At 40.4% G+C, this 23,915-nt stretch overlaps 1 pseudogene; it reads right to left on the reverse strand.

Moving 5' to 3' along the window:
* The window catches only part of LOC124510741 (60S ribosomal protein L23-like), a 59,224-nt pseudogene extending 41,808 nt beyond the window's left edge, over positions 1 to 17,416 (reverse strand).
* Positions 17,417 to 23,915: the final 6,499 nt, after the last annotated feature.

The following is a 23,915-nucleotide window of genomic DNA, read 5'->3' on the forward strand; positions in this document are numbered from 1 at the left end:
TTGGCTCTGCTGCTATCTCAGCACTATAGTATGCTACAAAACGTCATTCAGCAATTCTGGAAGGTTTCAGGAGGTGGCTCATGCTTGCTCACAAATCAGAGTGTTCAGCTGTCTGGAGCTATCTGCCATTTGCTTCCACTTCTACTCCAGGCTCCCTTGGTTGATCCACCATACCAACCGGGATGCTGTGTTTATTGAGCTTGGCCACTGAAGCCCCTGGATGATTGTGCCCACCTGGTACCCAGACTCTGTTTCTGACACCACTTCTATAGCAGGGTGGGTCCACAGCTATTTCTGCTTTGTCTCCCACTGTCTCCTGACAGGAACCAAGATGGGGATAACCAGAGCTCCAGAGAAGTCTTCTAACAACAGCTCATTTTAGAGAATCAGCATTCCAAATGTGTGGTAGGCACTGCACTGGAGGGTTCCAGAATGGGGGATGCAATGCACAAATCTTGTACCTCAGGAAACATAGACCCGCAAACATGCAACTACATCATGATAGGTAAAGTAGGAACAAAGAGGCAGGACCCTGTATCCAGACTCCTCTCTAGGAAAAGTAACATTTAGACTAAAACCTGAAGGCACATAGCAATTAGGTAAGAAAAGGTGGAACTAGAAGAAAGAAGGCAAAAAGGAAAGACGAATGAATTGCAATGCATTTAAAAACAGAGAGAGGGAAAGGGCATGGGTTTTTCTAATGACTGCAAGTAGTATAATTCAGTTCCAGTAAAAAGAGGGTGCTTGGGTGATTGCTGATAAAAAGAAAAAAAAGGAGACTGGAGATGTTGCAGAGGCAGGAGGAGGAGCTTAAAAACCACCTTAAGTGGTTAGACTTAGAGTGATATGGAGCCCATGACAGGCTTTAAACAGGAAGGCTGGCACAGAAACAGACACTCAGATCAATGGAACAGAACAGAGAACCCAGAAATGGACCCACAAGCATATGGCCAACTAATCTTTGGCAAAGCAGGAAAGAATATCCAATGGAATAAAGACAGTCTCTTCATCAGGTGGTGCTGGGAAAACTGGACAGCAACATGCAGAAGAATGAACCTGGACCACTTTCTTACACCATACACAGACATAAACTCAAAATGGATGAAAGACCTCAATGTAAGACAGGAAGCCATCAAAATCCTCGAGGAGAAAGCAGGCAAAACCTCTTTGACCTTGGCCGCAGCAACTTACTCAACAGATCTCCAGAGGCAAAGGAAGCAAAAGCAAACATGAACTATTGGGACCTCATCACAATAAAAACCTTCTGAACAGTGAAGGAAACAGTTAGAAAAACTAAAAGGCAATCAACGGAGTGGGAGAACATATTTGGAAATGACATTATCAGGGTTAGTATCCAAAATCCATAAAGAACTTATCAAACTCAACACCCAAAAAACCAAATAATCCAGTGAAGAAATGGGCAAAAGACACGAATAGACATTTCTCCAAAGAAGACATCCAGATGGCCAACCGACACATGAAAAAATGCTCGACCTCAATCATCATCAGGGAAATACAAATAAAAACCACACTGAGATACCACCTTACACCTGTCAGAATGGTTAACGTTAACAACTCAGGCAAAAACAGATGTTGGTGAGGATGCGGAGAAAGTTGCATTGTTGGTGGGAATGCAAACTGGTGAAGTCACTCTGGAAAACAGTATGGAGGTTCCTCAAAAAATTAAAAATAGAACTACCCTACGACCCAGAAATTGCACTACTAGGCATTTATTCAAGGAATATAGGTATGCTGTCTTGAAGGGACAAATGCACTCCAATGTTTATAGCAGCACTATCAACAATAGCCAAAGTATGGAAAGAGCCCAAATGCCCATTGACGGATGAATGGATAAAGAAGATGTGGTACATATATACAATGGAGTATTACTTGGCAATCAAAAAGAATGAAATCTTGCCATTTGCAACTATGTGGATGGAGCTGGAGGGTATTATGCTAAGTGAAATTAGTCAGTCAGAGAAAGACAAATATCATATGACTTCACTCATATGAGAACTTTAAGAGACAAAACAGATGAACATAAAGTAAGGGAAGCAAAAATAATATGAAAACAGGGAGGGGGACAAAACATAAGAATCTCTTAAACATGGAGAACAAACAGAGGGTTGCTGGAGGGGTTGTGGGAGGGGGGATGGGCCAAATGGGTAAGGGGCATTAAGAAATCTACTCTTGAAATCATTGTTGCACTAGATGATAACCAATTTGGATATAAATTTTTTTAAAAAATTTTTTAATTAAAAAATTAAAAATTTAAATTAAATTAAATAATATATCATAAAGCATGCATCTAGGTCATAAAAAAATAAAAATAAGCAGAAGGGGGATTTGAGTGAATGTGAACCTTAGATATACCATTCTTGTGTAAAGAATGGGTGAGACCTGCAATTCCTGCAGAATGACAGGCTAGGGACTCTGTCAAATCCTCCTGCTGGAACACTGGATATGTAACATTGGAGAAAGCATCTTTGAATTGGCACGTTGGTTGGGAATAGTCAGAGGTCAAAAACTAAATAAAATCAAGTAACCAGGAGTAAACAGGGCATGTAAGCCAGCTTCCACCTTAAGTGTGTTTGCCAAATTGAGGGACCTTGAATCTTGGATTTTGTGGCTCTACAGAGTACATAGTACAGGGCTTATCCAAAGTGGAGAGTCTAGTAGGAATGCTTTCCCTCACCCTTCCTGTGTCCCCACTTAAAGCTGATATCTCAAATGGCCACACTGTCCATGAAAGTGTAAACTAGAAATAAACCACCCATCTCATCACCAACTACCTCACCAAGGAACTGCAAGGAAAATTGCCCTTCTCAAACTTTGGAGCTGAGTAGGTAAAGGGAATAAAGAAAAAAAAAATCTCTTCTTAAAACTTATAATACACCAACCCTTATGTAGGTTTGCATTCCAAAATCAAACTATCCATTTACCTAAGAATTTAGTTTAAATTGATTCTGGCTGGTAGATTCCCCCAGGCATGTGGCAGAATCAAATTCAAATCTTCCCTGGGGATCTAGCTTTCCTACCGGTCTCAAATAATTTCAACAGATAAAGTTCTGGAAATAAAAAATAACACATACCTCTACACACATATAAGGAAATGAGGCATAATGAATAAAAATCAGCAGAAATATAAGTATTTGACCTGAAAATATTTCAGATAGTGGAATTATAGAACAGTCACCATAAAATAAGAATGTTTAATGGTTTTCAAGTAACAGAAATGCAAACAAAAAGTAAAACACTATAAAACAGGATGGATTATATTAACAAGAGCATTTAGATATTGAAATATGATGATTGGCATAGAAAAGTATAATGAATGAGTTTAACAGTAGATTAGGCACAATTAAAAGAGAGAATTAGTGAACTTCAGATAGATCTGAAAAAACTATCCAGAATAAAACACAGAATCAAAGAAAAGAAATATCTGACAGTTAAGGGAAGAAATTGCAGAGAAGAGAGAGAGAATGGGGCAGAAGCAATATTTGAATAGGCAATGATTGAGAATTTTCCAGAAGAGATAAAAGAAGCCATTGTACAGCTTTGCGAATTCCTACAAAAGCAGAATTAAAGAAAACAACAACAACAATGACAACAACACACCCTGCACATCATAAAGAAACACCAAAGGCAAAGATAAGATTTTAAACAGAGCCAGGTTAGAAAAAAGAGATAATTTCCAAAGGAATGGCAATGAAACTGATAGCAGACTTCTACACTAAAATATGGAATCCAAAAGACTATGGAATAGTATCTTCACTGTGTTGACAGAAAAACTTGTGGACCTGGAATTATATATCCAGAACAATTATCTTTCTATAATTAGAGTAAAATATAGATAATTTCAAATGAAAACTGAGCACATTTCCCCACAGCTCACTCTAATTAAAGAAGATTCTAAAGAGTTCACTTCAGAAGAACTGCAATCACAAATGAAAAAATATGATGTGAAGGGAAAAATCATGAGCAGAAGATGGGATAAATATGCAGGTGAATTTCACAAATTCTGGTGGCATAAAACAATAAAAAGATATGGCATGAGGTTTTAAAAACAAGATGTCATACACACCAGTAACAAAATAAAAGTGAGAGCGCTTGCAGTCAACATGATAACATCTTAAAAACAATGTTTATGTAAAAGCAAGTTACAAAATAATCCATGTGATATTATACTTTTTAATTAAAGTTTGAGAGCTTGCAAAGTAAGAGTCTACATCACATATGGCTGCATACCCATATAGTACAAGTATGTAGCATTCACGAGTAGCATACACACCAACTTAAGTTTGTGGTTTCCTACTGGCAGCGATCAGAGAAAGAAACAGGGAATTTCAGTTGTAAATACATGTTCTGTTTTGGAAATAAAAATATATCTGAAACAAATATGTACAAGTTTAAGATTTGTTCAATCTGGGTAGTAGGTACACAGATATTTATGTATATTTGAAATATTGTAATAAATTATGTTAAAGTCAACATGGCCAGAAAGGAAAGTTTAAAGGGTATTAATTGGAGAATATGGTGGCTTGAAAGAGTCCTCTTCCTTCTTTTTAAAGTAAATCTGACTGAGAATTCAGCGTGCTCAAATGCTGCCAGGGTGGAGCTAGCAGAAAGGGCAATTGGTACAGTGTGATCTCTAAGGGGGGATCAGATGCCTGGATTCTAGAACAATGCTTCAGGAAACTGCCTCATATAGAAGAGGAGTCCTTCTTTCTTGATAAGAGGTGTGTAGAAGGAAACCAGGTGAATTTCTGAGTTTGGTACAGTTGAAGGTGTTCCCATTTGATACCTTGAGTCAACTCAGAGAGAGAGGACAGATGTTTGAGGAGCCTGAAAGGGGCTTGGTATCAACTGAGAGGTGCCATGGTGTTCTTGGCAAAGTGGGCCAAATGTGTGTCACATGCTCCCAGTGTACCAAAGCCCTGTCTCTCCTTTCCTCAGCCAGTTAGCAGAACTTTTAGTGAAATAGCTCCTCTGGAGGTGCCACAGCTTTTAGGTATGAGCCTGAATGGGCTGGTGGGAATGCTGTCTGGTAGTAGTCACCTTTACCTGAGTACATCATCCCTGTACACAACCAAGGGCAAACTTAGTGGTTCTCAGATTTTACCTGGAAATATCGTTCCAATCTCTCACTATTTCTTTCTCCTCTCTTGGGAGGCTCTTTTTTTCTCCATCCAAATAGAGTTTTGCTACATTGCCTCACCATTTTTTAATTTTATTTTTTATTTTTTAAAATTTACTTCCAAATTAGTTAGCATATAGTGAAACAAAAATAATATAAAAACAGGGAGGGGGACAAAGCAGAAGAGACTCATAAATATGGAGTCCATTGTCTCACCATTTTGCTACATGTGCCCATCCTGGTCATAACACCAGGCTAAATGAAACTTTGGACCAAACAAGGTCCTTTGCTCCATCTGGGTCCCAGTGCCCAGCCCTGGTTTCTGGTCAGAGCAGGGGCTCGCTCATCACCAGGCAAATCTCACATCTTACCTCTCTCCTTTGTACAGCACAGCACTGCATCAATGTAGTCAGAAAATGAGACCCTCAGCACCTCTTTAGGCCTTTGATCACATGATCCCCACTTATCCCATTAACAGAAACAAAATCAGCAATGGTACTGATTGACCATTTTCTCCAAGACCTGGAAAACCATTATATTCATGAAATATTAAGCACCTCTTAATCTGACAGTACTTGTTCACTTCTTACATAACTTTAATTGCTTTATATCCATGGCATTATGGAAATTATGCACCACTGCCTCTGAGACTGTTTGAATAGTGTTCCCACATTCAAGTAACAGGTAAAAGTTCCTATAGTTCCTGTATCACCTCAAATCAGTAGTCAGTACTGACTACAAGTCAGTAGTCTCAGATTTTAGTTTCATTCAGTTATATGATGATAACAGTCAACTCATGGGTTCTTTGATATTCATCTTATAGACTGATATCCCCTGACAGAAATTCTTGGGAAGAAAATACAGAAGTGATCAGTGTCCATGGACCAGTGGGTCTAATGGTGGTCAGTATGCTTCTAGAATGGGGTTTCTCAATCTTGACACTAATGACATTTGGGGCTGGATAAATCTTTTTGTGTGAGTCTGTCTTGTGCATTGTAGGATGATTAACATATCTGTGGCCACTACCTACTAGATTTAGGTAGCATCCCCCCCAAATTGTGACAACCAAAATGTCTCCATACATTGCTAAATGTCCCCTGATCAAGAACTGCTGTTACAGAAGATTGTCTGAAACTGAGAGACAAACACAAATCAGTTAGGTGAACTTGATGTTGGAGGATTCATTAACTTAGATTGCAGGGAGGACCCATCTGTACTATAAATATTTTATTTGCCAGTGCTATCAGTTAACACATTAACCAATGAGGCCTGAATGCTGGTGATTCTCAGGTTTTTGCCTTGATCTTCTTATTTCCTTGATTGATCCCTGTGTATCTCATTTACTTCTAAAGTTCTAGTGATTCTTGTAGGCTGGAGAATTCATACCAACCTAAACATTTCTGGTGAGCTCTGGACCAATAAACCCAATTTCTTATGGAATCTGGATGTTCTCTGAACACTTCAAACACAATTTTCTCCAGATAGATTTATTGCATTAGCCAGAAGGATATTTTGACACTAAAAATTTGATGATATTTTTCTTCTTCTTGAAACTTTTGTTCATACCCCATTACTCTCAAATAAAATCCAACCTGCTTAACACAATGGACAAGTCCCTTCATAATCTGCCTGTTGGTCCTCTTGTTTCTTACTAATACTTCTTTCTCTGGCACCTTGCTCCAGCTACACCCATGTTCTTTCTTGACTTCAAGCATTTGATCTGTTTCTCCCTTCTCCTGGCTCAGGCCTGCTGAATATTCCAGTTATAGCTTGGATATTACTTCCTCCTGAAGTATTCTTAGAGCCCACAGATTGGGTCTGTAGCTTGGTCCTGTGTCTCTTCCTTTGTAGTGGAAAATTTTCCCAAGAGATTTACTTTTACTAAGAAGATCACATTTCCCAGGGGCTCCATGTACTGCCCTCCATAAAGAGAAGAGGAAGATTAGGGCAGAGAGTCCAGTTTCCCTAGTTGAGGTCCCCATGGTCACTCATTGTGAATTTATGTTGTAGAGACTCTGAATTCTATTATGTTCCTCTTAAGAGTGTTGAGTCTTTTTCAATATGAGGCAGTTAAATTGCTGGCAGGACAACCAGAGTTATTGGAAGCTAGGCTTTATGTTTTATTAGAGCTGGTGTGTTGCTTTACCCCTGGACCTAGGGAGCACTACTTAGTTTGGGGCAGAATCTTAACTTCTAAGTAAAATTATAGTATTTCAATGGAATGCCTAAGATGTTTACCAAGTCCTTCTAACTGGCTAGGATACATACTTCAAATTTAGTCTCCCATGCACTGAAGAGGAGCTGAGATAGGGCATCAGTCTTTTTACTGTGTTTCTTGGAGTTCCCACCGTTCATAGACAGTTTAGGGATGGACCAAGAGATGGAGGGAAGTTTCTAGACAGATATGGGGACTCCCTCTTCTCTATAGCTTCTCTGGTTAAAGGATTTGCATCTTGAATTACCAGCCATTTTGGCAGTTTCAAACTCCCTCTCAAGTCAACATGACCATAGCTTTCAGCTTGTACCTTAGTGGCCAGCTTGTATGACTATGGTTCTCACTCTCTCCAGCACTTTTATTTCCAAGGAAAAAATTGCCCCATGTTCTGTCAACTTTTGGGTTCTTCCCAGTTCCCTGAAGTAACTATGCTTTATATTTTTCCCCCAGAGTTTATAATTGTTTTCTGGGAAAATTCTACCATTCCTGGAACTGGAAATCTTAAGAAATATTAAAAAGAATTAAAAAAAAAAGAATAAATAAATGAATGTGTAAGTTTTGTATTAATATCAAAAGCAACATAGGGAACTTCTAATTAATTGCATGTAAACATTGTACAAAACATATTTGTGGTTGATTGGAAATACTTCGGTCTCAATTATTTTAACTATACTTTGGGATTTTTATCTTTTCTTAAAGGTGTGTTGTAGAGGCTGACTCAAACACAAAGTTTTGCTACCTCAATATTCCTTAATATTAGACAATAAATTAAAGGGTTTTTTTTTTTTTTGGAAGGCGAGTTGGTGAGCCAGCAGATCACCTAAGTACCTAATGTAACAGCAAACTCTAAGAGTGGTTGATATTTTCTGTTTCCAATTCTTCTTGTATTTTCATAGCTACACTAAAACTGCAAGTGACCTACACATTGATAACCAAAATTGCCAATGATCAGTCTTTATTTAACTTGACTCTTTGTAATATTTGAATATTTTTCAAATATTTGCAATATTTAAGATGTTTTTCTCCAAAAACACGTTTTTGCTTGGCTTTCAGGAAAACCAGACTTTTCTAGTTTTTCTTCTACATTACTTCCCAGATCCCTTTGCCATTTTCTCTGTTTCCCTAATTGCTAAAATTAGAATGCCCCCAGGTAAAGTCTTTATACACAATTTCTTTTCTATTGACCTTTTGTCCCTCGGTAACTGTATCATGGCTTTAAATATCATCTATACAATGACAAATTCCCAACAGTCCTCTCATTTCCATCTCAGAAATCTCTGAACTGTAGAATTGTATATCCAGCTACCTACTCTCCTTATTCATTCTGATATCTAATTAGGCATCTCAAACTCAACATGTCCAAAGTAGAACTATCTTCCTCCACCCCCTCACAACCTGGCTATTCTACAATCTTCTCCATATCAGTTGGTAGCAACTCCAATCTTTCATTTCCTTAGGCCAAAATTCTCAGAGTCACCCTTGACTACCCTCTTGGAAAGTACCCAAAATGCAGTCTTTCAGCAAATCTTGTTAGTTTACCTTCAAAATCTAACCAAAATTTCCTAGTCACCCCATCATTTCTAACCTAGGTTACTACAGAAGTTTCCCAACTGGCCTCCTTGTTTGGCCCTTTACCTCTGTAGTCTACTCCAGAGTGATTATTTTTATTTATTTTTACTTCGTTGTCTTTATTAAACTGGACAATCCCCCAATTTGACTCAAGTATAGAAAATACTATGTTTCCCAGACTTTGTTTTGGAGTATTAAAAATATCTGTATTGTACATATTAGGTTGTAAAGCATGCAACATGAAGGGTTTTGTGTGTATGTGTGTGTGTGTGTGTGTGTGTGTGTGTGTTGTTTTGTTTTGTTTTGTTTTTTTTTTTTAGTTTTTATTTTAATTCCAGATTTCAAACTACATTGCAAAGCTGTAGTAATCAAAACAGTATGGTCCTGGCACAGTAATAGACACAGATTAATGGAACAGAACAGAAAGCACAGAAATGAACTCACAACTATATGGTCAATTAATCTTTGACAAAGCAGGAAAGAATATATGATGAAAAAAGACAGTTTCTTCAATAAATTGTGTTGAGAACACAGGACAGCAACATGCAAAAGAAAGAAATGGGACCACTTTCTCACACCATACACAAAAATAATTCAAAATGGATTAAAGACCTAAATGGGAGACCTAAACTATAAATATCCTAGAAGAGAACACAGGTAGTAACCTCTTTGACATTGGCCATGGCAAGTTTTTTTCTAGATATAGCTTCTGAGGGAAGGGAAACAAAAGCAAAAATAAACTATTGGGACTTCATAAAAAAAAAAAAAAACTTCTGCAAAATGATCATTATTTAAGGTACCCACTTGCTTCCCATCCATTCAGAGTAAAAGCTGAAGTCCATACAATGTCTACATGTTCTTCCCTACCATTCTCATCTCATGTACTATTCTCTCCTCTCTTGTTATGCCACACAGGTCTTCTTAAAGAGTCTAGGCACACTGCTGCCTCAGGGCCTTTGCACTGGCTGTTCACTATGCCTGGAATATTCTTCCTTTAACTTCCTTCGCTTCATCACCTTCTTCACAACTTTCTTAAAAATCCCTACCATATGATTGTGATGCTATTCCTGTCCACTCTATTTTAGTCATGTCTTTCCCTCCTCCCCTACCCTGTTTTTCCCCAAGCACTTATCATCATCTTACATCCTACATATTGTACTATACTTTTCTATTTATTGTCCACATTAACTGAGTAGACTCTAAGTTCCATAAGGGAAAGGATTCTAATCCTGGAATATAGATGAGTACCCAGTACAAGAAATTGACTCAATATCTATCTATCTATCGATCTATCTACCTATCTATCATCTATTTTTATTTATATTGAAGTTAGTTAACATACAGTATAGTCTTTACTTCAGGAGTAAAACCCAGTGATTCATCTCTTACATATGTACTCAGTACTCATCCTGAAAAGTGCCCTCCTTAAGGCCCATCACCCACTTAACTCACCCCCCATAACCTCCCACTCCAACAACCCCCAATTTGTTCTCTATATTTAAGAGTCTCTTATGATTTGCCTCCCTCTCTGTTTTTATTTTTCCCTACTCTCCCCCATGTTCATCTGTTGGGTTTCTCAAATTCCACATATGAGTGAAATCTTATGATATCTGTCTTTCTCTGACTGACTTATTTCGCTTAGCATAATACCCTCCAGTTTTATTCACATTGTTGCAAATGGTAAGATTTCATTATTTTTCATTGTCAAGGAGTATCCCATTGTATAACTTCATTGTATCGAATAGTATCCCATTGTCTAACCCTCAGCCCAGAGAGGAGGCCAACTCTCTCCCCAAAGACCTGGACCAGCCTACATACAACTTCTTCTGCTGGGAAAGTTCAAATGCCCTGAGCCTCTGGATATCCACATAGTTCTAAAACCAAATTAATTAGTTAAGAGTGGGCCCTGTGGCAAAACCTCTCCCACAGTCACAAGGTCTGGACACGACTCCCAGGTTGAAGGCAGAGGATGTGTCTCTGAGACACTCTCTCTGAATGGATTCAGGGAAGGACTTATAAAGGTGCAAAGAAGTGTAAAGGTGTATATGGAAAGAAAGAGCCCTTCAGACATTGGAAGGGAATTATGTGGAGAAGGCAGTGCCCCGCACAATCTCCTAACAACCTGGCTGTGTGAAAAAGAAGAAACATCTGAAGGCTTAGGGAAAAAATCCCTCTAACAGTCTCCATGTGGGAGCCCTATCAGCAACAGGCCTGTCTTCTTCTTTCAGAAGGACTGGAGAGCCCTGGAGCTTTGTCTGCTTTCTTGCTTTTCCCATCAGGGAGAGGAGTGAACAGTGACTGTGCTGCACTGTGAGTTGAGCCCAGCTGTAGATCCAAAGTGTGAGAATGGGCATTGGTGCGATCTTCCTCTAAAGGGCTCTTTCCTTGATGACCAGTTCCTGAGCCTACTGCTCCTGTGTGGACTGTCTGCTTTGCAGGATGAAGTCACTGCATTTATACAGGCTATTGAGGCAAGCTGGCTCCCACCCACCCCACCCACATTCCAGAGAAAGCCTACCACCAAGCTTAGGGATCAGAGGGCTTCTCCTTTGGGATATCAGATGGTGATGGCTGTAACTGAGTGCAGAACAGAGTGGGAATCATCTGCCCATCCCTTGGTGCTGCTGAGTGAGTGCCAGCTTCTTGGCTCCAAAGGGTGAAGAAAGATATAGCTACAAGTGCAGTAAGGGGAAGGGAATGGCCACACAGGGGACCAAAGTTGGTTTGCCATTTCCATCCAATGGGAATGTGATCAATGTAGAAAGATGTTTAACTTCATTTCTCCTCTGCCCAGAAAATGGGCTACCTCCATCCTAATACCTCTGGCTCAGCCTCCACACAAACAGTTCTCAACCAGATCTCTTCCAATGCCTTAGGACTTTGGATGTCCATGTAGTCCTGAAACCAAAATTCCAGGGACACTGTGTCTCAACCTATCTCACAGTCAAAAGGGCTGGACCAGATTCGACATTTGCAAGCAGAAGATATTACTCTGGAAAACTGAATTTATATGCACCTCAAGAAAAAACCTAGATTGATAATAAAGCAATATGGTGAAAATGGATACATGCAAGGCCAGAGTTCTTCATTATGGGTGAGAATTGGATAGTGTTGAGAATGGACTGACTAGCAGAATGTATTAGCAAGGTGGCTGCGTCAGGAATCAGAAGAATCTTGTGTGGGTTTTGGCTAAGGAGTACTCTACAGGCTGTCTCTTGGCTCCCTGTGAGCAAGAGACCCACATTCTACCTTAAGAAAGTGAGGGAAACCTTTGGCTTTTGTCATGTTTCTGCCCCTAAGATCAGTAGATAGGAGCAGGGGTGATTCTGGGGTATATATCAATTACATATTCTTAATCCATTCATCAGTTGATGGACATATTTTCCATACCTTGACTCTTGTCAATAGCATTGCTATGAATATTGGGGTACATGTGCCCCTATGAATCAGCACTCCTGTATCCTTTGGATAAATTCCTGGTAGTGCAATTGCTAGGATGTAGGGTAGCTCTATTTTTAATTTTTTGAGGAAATTCCACACTGTTTTCCAGAGTGGTTGCACCCACCAGTTTTCATTTTCACCAACAGTGCAAAAGGTTTCCCCTATCTCCACATCCTCACCAATATCTGCTGTTTCCTGAATTGTTAATTTTAGTCATTCTGACAGGTGTGAGGTTGATTTATAGTTTCCTGATGATGAGTGATGTTGAACATCTGTTTTCCATCTGGATATCTTCTTTGGAAAAGTGTCTATTCATGTATTCTGCTCATTTCTTCACTGTATTATTTGCTTTTTGAGTGTTGAGTTTAATAAATTCTTTACAGATATGGATACTAACCCTTTACCTCTGATATGTCATTTACAAATATCTCCTCTCATTCTGTCAGTTGCCTTTTAGCTTTGCTGATTGTTTCCTTCATTGTGCAGAAGCTTTTTATTTTGATGAGCTCCCAGTAGTTCATTTTTGCTTTTGTTTCCCTTGCCTCCAGAGACATGTTGAGTAAGAAGTTGCTGTGGCCTATGTCAAAGAGGTTGCTGCCTGTCTTCTTCTGTAGGATTTTGATCGTTTCCTGTCTCACATTTAGATCTTTCATTCATTTTAAATTTATTTTTGTGTGTGGTGTAAGAAAGTGGTCCAGTTTCATTTTTCTGCATGTTGTTGTCCAGTTCTTCCAGCACCATTTGCTAAAGAGACTGTCTTTTTTCCATTGGATACTTTTTCCTGCTTTGTTGAAGATCATTTGGCTATATAATTGTGGATCCATTTCTGGGTTCTCTATTCTATCCTATTGATCTATGTGTCTGTTTTTATGCCAATACCATGCTGTCTTGATGATTACAGCTTTGTAATACAGGTTAAAGTCTGGAACTGTGGTGCTTCCAGCTTTGGTTTTCTTTTTCAACATTACTTTAGGTATGTGGAGTCTTTTGTGGTTCCATACACATTTTAGGACTGTTTGTTCTAGTTCTGTGAAGAATGCTGGTGTTATTTTGCTAGGAATTACATTGAATGTGTAAATTGCTTTGGGTAGTATTAACATTTTAACAATATTTAACAAATATCCAATTTTTCCCATTTCTTTGTGTCATCTTCAATTTCTTTCATAAGTTTTCTATGGTTTTAGTGTACATATCTTTTACCTCTCTGGTTAGGTTTATTCCTAGATATCTTATAGGTTTTGGTGCAATTGTAAATGGGATCAATTCCTTAATATCTCTTTCTGTAGCTTCATTATTGGTGTATAGAAATGCAACCGATTTCTGTACATTGATTTTATATCCTGAAACTTTGCTAATTCATGTGTCAGATCTAGAAGGCTTTTGGTGGAGTCTTTTGGGTTTTCTACATAGAGTATCATGTCATCTGTGAAGAGTGAAAGTTTGACTTCTTCTTTGCCAATTTGGATGCCTTTTATTTTGTTTTGTTGTCTGATTGCTGAGACTAGGATTTCCAATACCATGTTGAATAACGTCATGAGAGTGGACAACCCTGTCGTGTTCCTGATACTAGGGGGAAAGCTCTCAGTATTTCCCCATTGAAGATGATATTATCTGTGGGCCTTTTATATATGGCTTTTATGATGTTAAGTTATGTTCTTCTATCCTGAATTTCTTGGGGGTTTTTATCAAGAAAAGATGCTGTATTTTGTCAAATGCTTTTTCTGCATCTATTGATGGGATCCTATGGTTCTTAAACTTTTATATATACATTGTATATAATTATATATATATATATATATATATATATATATATAATAAGAATTGACCAAAAACAAATCAGAAACTCTGAGTCTGATTCCAAAAGAAAAAAAAGAAGAGGGAGGAAAGAAAAAGAAAAAAAAAAAAACAAAAAAACCCAAAAACCACAACAAAAAAGGAAACAGTTGTCTGTTGATGGCTGTGCTGGTCTGGAAGAGAGACTGGCTGTGTTGAGTCAGTCAGACCCACTCAAGTAAGTAAGAAGTTGCCAGGCAAGGAGGGGAGGAGTTTGATGTAAGCAGGTCCTGCCTCCACGGGGGCCTCTGTGCTGCTCTCTGAAGCCCCACCATGTTGGTGTTGGAAGGGAAAATGGCGACGCTCCAATCTCTCCTCCTTGGACCAGGAATCTCAACCCACACTGTTCAGGTAGCCCTCAGAGAATAGAGGATGGTCAACTTGTCCTGCTCCACAGTTCTCCTGCACTTTCTAGGTGCTCAGCTGGGATTCAAAACAAGAAATCTTAAAGGACCCAGCTCCGTGTAGCTCCTCTCCCCTGTTCCAGAGTAGAGCCACTCCACTCTGCTGATAAAAGGCTTTTGGCTGATACCTGCAAGGTCTATTGTCCTTGGGGAGGCAATAAACCCTTTTCCCAAAGTACTCCAGGAAGGGGACTGTTGTCTCTCAGTGTGCCTCTGAGATCACTACACTGGGCTATACATACCGGGGCTGGCTCCCTCCTCCCCAGGAGTGTGTGCCCTGGCTTCCAGTTCTGTTCCAGAGGAAATCATGCACTTTGAAACCTTGGAGTTTCAGCTCCTAAGGCTGTTTGAAAAAAAAGAAACTGGCACTCTCCGTACTTCTCATTCCCCTGTCTGTGGTCCAGAAAGGTTTTCCTCTTGTGCTAATCAATGCTGCATTTTCACAACCCTTCTCTCTTTCTCTCCCTGGTCTCTCCACAGAAAGGGTTCCCTCTCCTCTGTGCCTATGCTGTTTTATTTCCCCAAATTCACATACACACATCTCAATCTTGCCAAGCTGTCTCCCTCCAACTGTGGAGATCCTTCTGCCACTACACAGATTGATTTCCTGGGAGTTCCAAATGATATCCCCTCAATACAGCTGTGTTTGAGGGATGAGAAAATCCTGGTTCCCCTACTTCTGTGCCACCTTAACTCCATCCTCAATAAACATTTATTGAATGACTACTAATGCATTATATTTAGGTTGATATAAAGCAACTAGATTCTTAGGTGCATGGTGGTTAGGTACTGAAAGAGATGACTCTTGATGAACATATAATGGTTTATGGGAAAACAGAGGATCCAAAGAAACTAAACTCAAACCAAGGAGGCTCACAGATTCCTCTTCAGCTTCAGCAGCATTCTTGTTACAACACTTCTATTCTTTCCCCCTTTGGATGCTGACTTGTATTTCTGTTAGAACATTTGTAGGAAGCAACAGTTTTTTGCCTATTTTCTCCTCATTGTGATAATAGCACCTTGCTTTTCTCTGAGGGCATTACCCATCCTCAGAGTTCAGTCCATGACTTTTGGATGGAGCCATGATCTTCTTTCCCCAGGCTCTTGGAGTGAGTCATGGACCAGTCCTGGGCAATGAAATATTCCATCTCCCTGAATGGCTATTAGATTAGGGATGGCTTCATAATTCAAGTTGATCCAGTTAGAACAAGCAAATTCTGAGATATTTGCTAGAAGCATAAGAGAAACTTTTTTTTTTGTGATTGTAGTAAGACTAACGTAAACTTGACCTATAGGAATCTATCATGTAGAGACAGTCTATCTGAGAATGAAGCCAACATAGGAAAGGAGAGTAGAGAGATACAGACTGATTTCTGACAATAATGTTTAATCTCCTGGATCCATCTATCCTTAAACCCATCCCAAGCTATTCAGTTATATGAGCCAATAAATTCCCTTTTTTGATTGAGTTGAAGGAGGTTATGTCACTTATAACCAAAGAGTCCTGAGACAGTACTTGGTAATTTTGCCATCAGTTTCTTATGTTCATGGCACTTCCAACTTCCATAGAAACCTGTTGGATTCATCTTTGCATCTCCAGTTGCACTCGTAGTGATCCAGGTAGGAGGTGCTTAATAAATAAATACTGAGATGCATGGATGATGGATGGATGCATGGATAAGGAGAAATGTCTTGGTTCAAATTGTTTATGCTTTATTTTATTTTTTAAATATGAAATTTATTGTCAAATTGGTTTCCATACAACACCCAGTGCTCATCCCAACAGGTAAAGCAGGGACTGTAGTTTATCAAATGAAATCTGTAATTGTATGTCCTGTGTCTATAAATTCAATATACTTGAAGGAAAATATTCTTTCGGTTAGTGAAATTTTTAAAAACCATTTTGGAAACGAGTTTCTGGATTATCTTCTGGGGCTAATACTATCAATGATAAAAATCCGTTATGAGTAGGAAGGCTGTGACAGGATAGTAGAGATTCTGGGATTCTGGCTGGTTTCTTAAGAAATGATATGAATATATAAGAATGGTTAATTACAGCCAAGAAGGGGGAGGTGGTTGTGACTTAAGCTGGTTTGTAGGGTGTGGTTTTGTTTTCTTGTAACTCCTAGAGGCTGTCTGGGGTATAGATGTCACAGATGAGATTGCTCAGTAATCTGATAGTTATCTATACATCCTATTAGTGTACTTTGAATTAAAGACCACTACTTCTTTAGTTTCCTCATATTGAGAGTGCTTGCTATAGTGGTCCCTAGATCTTCCTTCACAACTTTTTTGTGAATGTATGATTATGATAAAATGCTTTTTTATTTTTATTTTTATTATTTTGGGGGGAGCAAATAATTTTTAATTTTTTTTAAAGCAAATACACCAAAGAATCGTGCAATGCTGCCAGCACTGGATGCAATCCTGACCCACAAGTCTGCACACTTCTTTGTAGCTGGTCCTGTGATAGCAGAAGCTTTCATTTCACCTTTGTTGTTTACTATGATCCCTGTGATATCCTCAAATAGAGAAACATGCCTTCTTTTCTCCGGTATGAATCTCGTTGTCGAATTACCACTGCTGGATGTAACTTCTTTCTCAACTCTGGTTTGCCTTTGTTCACTGTGGCCATCACCATGTCCCCCACAGCAGCAGCAGGAAGTCTGTTCAGTCGCCTTGATCCCCCTTCACAGAGACGACACACAGATTTTTGTCTCCTGTGTTATCAGCATAGTTGATATTGCCTCCTGCCAGAAGACCCAGAGAAATTTGGAATTTCCCACTGGACCACACACCATGTCCTCGCTTTGACATCTTGAACACCAGAAAGGGACAGAAAAAGCAAAATGTTTTTTAACTAATTGCTTAAATGGAATTATTTTACATTGTTTTGCATATTAAAATGGATACCTCATTCAAAGGCTTAATTTATTCCTCAGCCTCCATTAAATCCCTTGTTTTAATGTTAAATTAATGTTAACTTAATTTTCAAATACCACCAAAAAGCCTGTGGTAGCTTTGTTAGTGATAAACTCATTCTAACGCTGTCAATTTTCTCTTATTAAGTGTTTGTTCAAATGTTCTTGCCACCAGAAAAACATAAGCAAGACTTTCCTCTAGGCAGACTCATTTTGCTTCCATGCATTCTTCTGTGTTTCCTTGGTCTCAGGATGGCTGATGTTGTTGGGGCAGGTTTTAGGAAAGTCCAAGGTTGTGACAGAATGATGTTGGAACCATTGCCTCCTTGGCTGCAGGTGTGATGAGGTTGCATGAAACCAGGCTCCTTGAAAGTGACTAGCACTTTCCCTGTTCCTGAGAGGCATCTGCTTTCTTATGGCTTGCATTTCCTCAGACTTTGCAAGTCAGGTCTGTGACCACTGAATGGGAAGGAGGATTGCTAGTCCTCTTCCCAGAGGCTGACCTGTGACAGGAACTGTGACTGACCTGTTCGGGGCAGCCATCCAACTGCCTATAGGACCAGCACATGAAAAGCTGATGAGTGAAGTGGCTGTTTGGCAGCAGGAGACTATATACCCTGCAGAGCAAACGGTTGCAGTTAGCTCTGTGCATTCCCAGAGCGGTTGGGTCTTCCTGAGATGCCAATTTTGAACTCTTTTTTTTTTTTTTTGAGGTGGGGGAGGTGGGGGGAGGAAGGGACAGAGAGATTGAGAGTCCCAATTAGGCTCCACACTGTCAGTGCAGAGACCAATGTGGGGCTCCATCTCAGGAACTGCGAGATCATGACCTGAGCTGAAATCAAGAGTCAGACGCTTAACAAACTGAGCCACCCAGGCATCCCTCCAATTTTGAACCTCTGTATGCAGGTACCTAAATCGAAAATATTAGCAACTAACCCAATATTTTATAAAACTCGGTGCAGCATTGTGTGACCTTTCCTTTGTCTCTCACACTTAGTGGCTGAGTTCTAGCCCTGTGGACCCCTGCTCCTCTGTCCTTGGTCTGCTCCTTTAGAACCTCACCCCCTCTCTGGCCTGCTGTGTGAGTTTGGCAGTCATTTGGCTTCTGTGTCTAAGTTCATTCTCTAAGAACACTTCAGCCCTCCCAGTAATCGAGGGATAATTATAACCATCATGATGCCACCTCCAAGGACTGGGATGAAAATTAATGAAGTGCTTCTCACATGCTCTCAAGCAACTTCAGAAGAAGTTGCTACTTTCTCACAGAATGTTATTCATCCCCTACCAGGTGGAAATTAGAGAACTAATAGGGCAATGTTTCTGGAAGCTTGGCAAGCCTACCATCTGCATCAGGATCCCCTGGGGGAGACAAGGGATTGAGTGGGGGAGGGACTTCCTCCTTGAAATGCAGGTTCCCAGCTCTACTCCACTCCCACAAAATCAGATCCTGAGAGAATGGGGCTTGGGAACTTGTGTTTTAACAAGCACACTCTCACCCCCAGGTGACATTAATGTCATTAAAGTTTGGGGAGAACTTCTGAGCCTTCAGAGGAAAGTGAAGGGGAATTGCTATGAAAAAAAGCTTTGGGTGAAAAGGGGGCATCTCACTCAGCTTCCTTGAGCCTGTGAAAATGGCTTAGTAAGACATTGGAATTATTTAAAATAGAACAAAAGGGATTCTGGGAAGATGGCGGCGTAGGAGGACGCTGGGCTCACCGCGCGTCCTGCTGATTACTTAGATTCCACCTACACCTGCCTAAATAACCCAGAAAACCACCAGAGGATTAGCAGAACGGAGTCAACAGACCCAAGTGCAGACGAGAGGCCCACGGAAAAGGGTAGGAAGGGCGGCGAGGCGGTGCGCGCTCCACGGACTGGCGGGAGGGAGCCGGGGCGGAGGGGCGGCTCGCCGGCCAAGCAGAGCCCCCGAGTCTGGCTTGCAAAAGCGGAGGGGCCTGACGGACTGTGTTCCGACAGCAAGCGCGACTTAGCGTCTGGGAGGTCATAAGTTAACAGCTCTGCTCGGAAAGCGGGAAGGCCGGAGGACAAAGGGAGGGTGAGCTGCGGAGCCCCCGGACGACAGAGCTCAGTTTGGCGGGGAACAAAGGCGCTCGCCAGCGCCATCTCCCCCGCCCATCCCCCAGCCAAAATCCCAAAGGGAACCGGTTCCGGCAAGGGAACTTGCTCGCTCCGCGCAAACACCCAACTCTGTGCTTCTGCGGAGCCAAACCTCCGGCAGCGGATCTGACTCCCTCCGGCTGCCACAGGGCCCCTCCTGAAGTGGATCACCTAAGGAGAAGCGAGCTAAGCCTGCCCCTCCTGCCCCCGTGCACCTTGCCTACCCACCCCAGCTAATACGCCAGATCCCCAGCATCACAAGCCTGGCAGTGTGCAAGTAGCCCAGACGGGCCACGCCACCCCACAGTGAATCCCGCCCCTAGGAGAGGGGAAGAGAAGGCACACACCAGTCTGACTGTGGCCCCAGCGGTGGGCTGGGGGCAGACATCAGGTCGGACTGCGGCCCCGCCCACCAACTCCAGTTATACACCACAGCATAGGGGAAGTGCTCTGCAGGCCCTCACCACACCAGGGACTATCCAAAATGACCAAGCGGAAGAATTCCCCTCAGAAGAATCTCCAGGAAATAACAACAGCTAATGAGCTGATCAAAAAGGATTTAAATAATATAACAGAAAGTGAATTTAGAATAATAGTCATAAAATTAATTGCTGGGTTGGAAAACAGCATACAGGACAGCAGAGAATCTCTTGCTACAGAGATCAAGGGACTAAGGAGCAGTCACGAGGAGCTGAAAAACGCTTTAAATGAAATGCAAAACAAAATGCAAACCACCACGGCTCGGATGGAAGAGGCAGAGGAGAGAATAGGTGAACTAGAAGATAAAGTTATGGAAAAAGAGGAAGCTGAGAAAAAGAGAGATAAAAAAATCCAGGAGTATGAGGGGAAAATTAGAGAACTAAGTGATACACTAAAAAGAAATAATATATGCACAATTGGTATCCCAGAGGAGGAAGAGAGAGGGAAAGGTGCTGAAAGGGTACTTGAAGAAATAATAGCTGAGAACTTCCCTGAACTGGGGAAGGAAAAAGGCATTGAAATCCAAGAGGCACAGAGAACTCCCTTCAGACGTAACTTGAATCGACCTTCTGCACGACATATCATAGTGAAACTGGCAAAATACAAGGATAAAGAGAAAATTCTGAAAGCAGCAAGGGGTAAACGTGCCCTCACATATAAAGGGAGACCTATAAGACTCGTGACTGATCTCTCTTTTGAAACTTGGCAGGCCAGAAAGAATTGGCACGAGATTTTCAGGGTGCTAGACAGAAAAAATATGCAGCCGAGAATCCTTTATCCAGAAAGTCTGTCATTTAGAATAGAAGGAGAGATAAAGGTCTTCCCAAACAAACAAAAACTGAAGGAATTTGTCACCACTAAACCAGCCCTACAAGAGATCCTAAGGGGGACCCTGTGAGACAAAGTACCAGAGACATCACTACAAGCATAAAACATACAGACATCACAATGACTCTAAACCCGTATCTTTCTATAATAACACTGAATGTAAATGGACTAAATGCGCCAACCAAAAGACATAGGGTATCAGAATGGATAAAAAAACAAGACCCATCTATTTGCTGTCTACAAGAGACTCATTTTAGACCTGAGGACACCTTTAGATTCAGAGTGAGGGGATGGAGAACTATTTATCATGCTACTGGAAGCCAAAAGAAAGCTGGAGTAGCCATACTTATATCAGACAAACTAGACTTTAAATTAAAGGCTGTAACAAGAGGGGCGCCTGGGTGGCGCAGTCGGTTAAGCGTCCGACTTCAGCCAGGTCACGATCTCGCGGTCCACGAGTTCGAGCCCCGCGTCGGGCTCTGGGCTGATGGCTCAGAGCCTGGAGCCTGTTTCCGATTCTGTGTCTCCCTCTCTCTCTGCCCCTCCCCCGTTCATGCTCTGTCTCTCTCTGTCCCAAAAATAAATAAACGTTGAAAAAAAAAATTTTAAAGGCTGTAACAAGAGATGAAGAAGGACATTATATAATAGTTACAGGGTCTATCCATCAGGAAGAGCTAACAATTATAAATGTCTATGCGCCGAATACCGGAGCCCCCAAATATATAAAACAATTACTCATAAACAGAAGCAACCTTATTGATAAGAATGTGGTAATTGCTGGGGACTTTAACACCCCACTTACAGAAATGGATAGATCATCTAGACACATGGTTAATAAAGAAACAAGGGCCCTGAATGAGACACTGGCTCAGATGGACTTGACAGATATATTTAGAACTCTGCATCCCAAAGCAACAGAATATACTTTCTTCTCGAGTGCACATGGAACATTCTCCAAGATAGATCATATACTGGGTCACAAAACAGCCCTTCATAAGTTTACAAGAATTGAAATTATACCATGCATACTTTCAGACCACAATGCTATGAAGCTTGAAATCAACCACAGGAAAAAGTCTGGAAAACCTCCAAAAGCATGGAGGTTAAAGAACACCCTACTAACGAATGAGTGGGTCAACCAGGCAATTAGAGAAGAAATCAAAAAATATATGGAAACAAACGAAAATGAAAATACAACAATCCAAACGCTTTGGGACGCAGCGAAGGCAGTCCTGAGAGGAAAGTACATTGCAATCCAGGCCTATCTCAAGAAACAAGAAAAATCCCAAATACAAAATCTAACAGCACACCTAAAGGAACTAGAAGCAGAACAGCAAAGGCAGCCTAAACCCAGCAGAAGAAGAGAAATAATAAAGATCAGAGCAGAAATAAACAATATAGAATCTAAAAAAACTGTAGAGCAGATCAATGAAACCAAGAGTTGGTTTTTTGAAAAAATAAACAAAATTGACAAACCTCTAGCCAGGCTTCTCAAAAAGAAAAGGGAGATGACCCAAATAGATAAAATCATGAATGAAAATGGAATTATTACAACCAATCCCTCAGAGATACAAACAATTATCAGGGAATACTATGAAAAATTATATGCCAACAAATTGGACAACCTGGAAGAAATGGACAAATTCCTGAACACCCACACTCTTCCAAAACTCAATCAGGAGGAAATAGAAAGCTTGAACAGACCCATAACCAGCGAAGAAATTGAATCGGTTATCAAAAATCTCCCAACAAATAAGAGTCCAGGACCAGATGGTTTCCCAGGGGAGTTCTACCAGACGTTTAAAGCAGAGATAATACCTATCCTTCTCAAGCTATTCCAAGAAATAGAAAGGGAAGGAAAACTTCCAGACTCATTCTATGAAGCCAGTATTACTTTGATTCCTAAACCAGACAGAGACCCAGTAAAAAAAGAGAACTACAGGCCAATATCCCTGATGAATATGGATGCAAAAATTCTCAATAAGATACTAGCAAATCGAATTCAACGGCATATAAAAAGAATTATTCACCATGATCAAGTGGGATTCATTCCTGGGATGCAGGGCTGGTTCAACATTCGCAAATCAATCAACGTGATACATCACATTAACAAAAAAAAAGAGAAGAACCATATGATCCTGTCAATCGATGCAGAAAAGGCCTTTGACAAAATCCAGCACCCTTTCTTAATAAAAACCCTTGAGAAAGTCGGAATAGAAGGAACATACTTAAAGATCATAAAAGCCATTTATGAAAAGCCCACAGCTAACATCATCCTCAACGGGGAAATACTGAGAGCTTTTTCCCTGAGATCAGGAACACGACAGGGATGCCCACTCTCACCGCTGTTGTTTAACATAGTGCTGGAAGTTCTAGCATCAGCAATCAGACAACAAAAGGAAATCAAAGGCATCAAAATTGGCAAAGATGAAGTCAAGCTTTCGCTTTTTGCAGATGACATGATATTATACATGGAAAATCCGATAGACTCCACCAAAAGTCTGCTAGAACTGATACATGAATTCAGCAAAGTTGCAGGATACAAAATCAATGTACAGAAATCATTGCATTCTTATACACTAACAATGAAGCAACAGAAAGACAAATAAAGAAACTGATCCCATTCACAATTGCACCAAGAAGCATAAAATACCTAGGAATAAATCTAACCAAAGATGTAAAGGATCTGTATGCTGAAAACTATAGAAAGCTTATGAAGGTAATTGAAGAAGATTTAAAGAAATGGAAAGACATTCCCTGCTCATGGATTGGAAAAATAAATACTGTCAAAATGTCAATACTACCCAAAGCTATCTACACATTCAATGCAATCCCAATCAAAATTACACCAGCATTCTTCTCGAAACTAGAACAAGCAATCCTAAAATTCATATGGAACCACAAAAGGCCCCGAATAGCCAAAGGAATTTTGAAGAAGAAGACCAAAGCAGGAGGCATCACAATCCCAG

This window comes from Lynx rufus, unplaced genomic scaffold (genome assembly GCF_022079265.1).
Source record: "Lynx rufus isolate CCGP_SWC_20201006 ecotype Redwood Valley unplaced genomic scaffold, mLynRuf1.p SCAF_16, whole genome shotgun sequence".
NCBI classification, from domain to species: domain Eukaryota; kingdom Metazoa; phylum Chordata; class Mammalia; order Carnivora; family Felidae; genus Lynx; species Lynx rufus.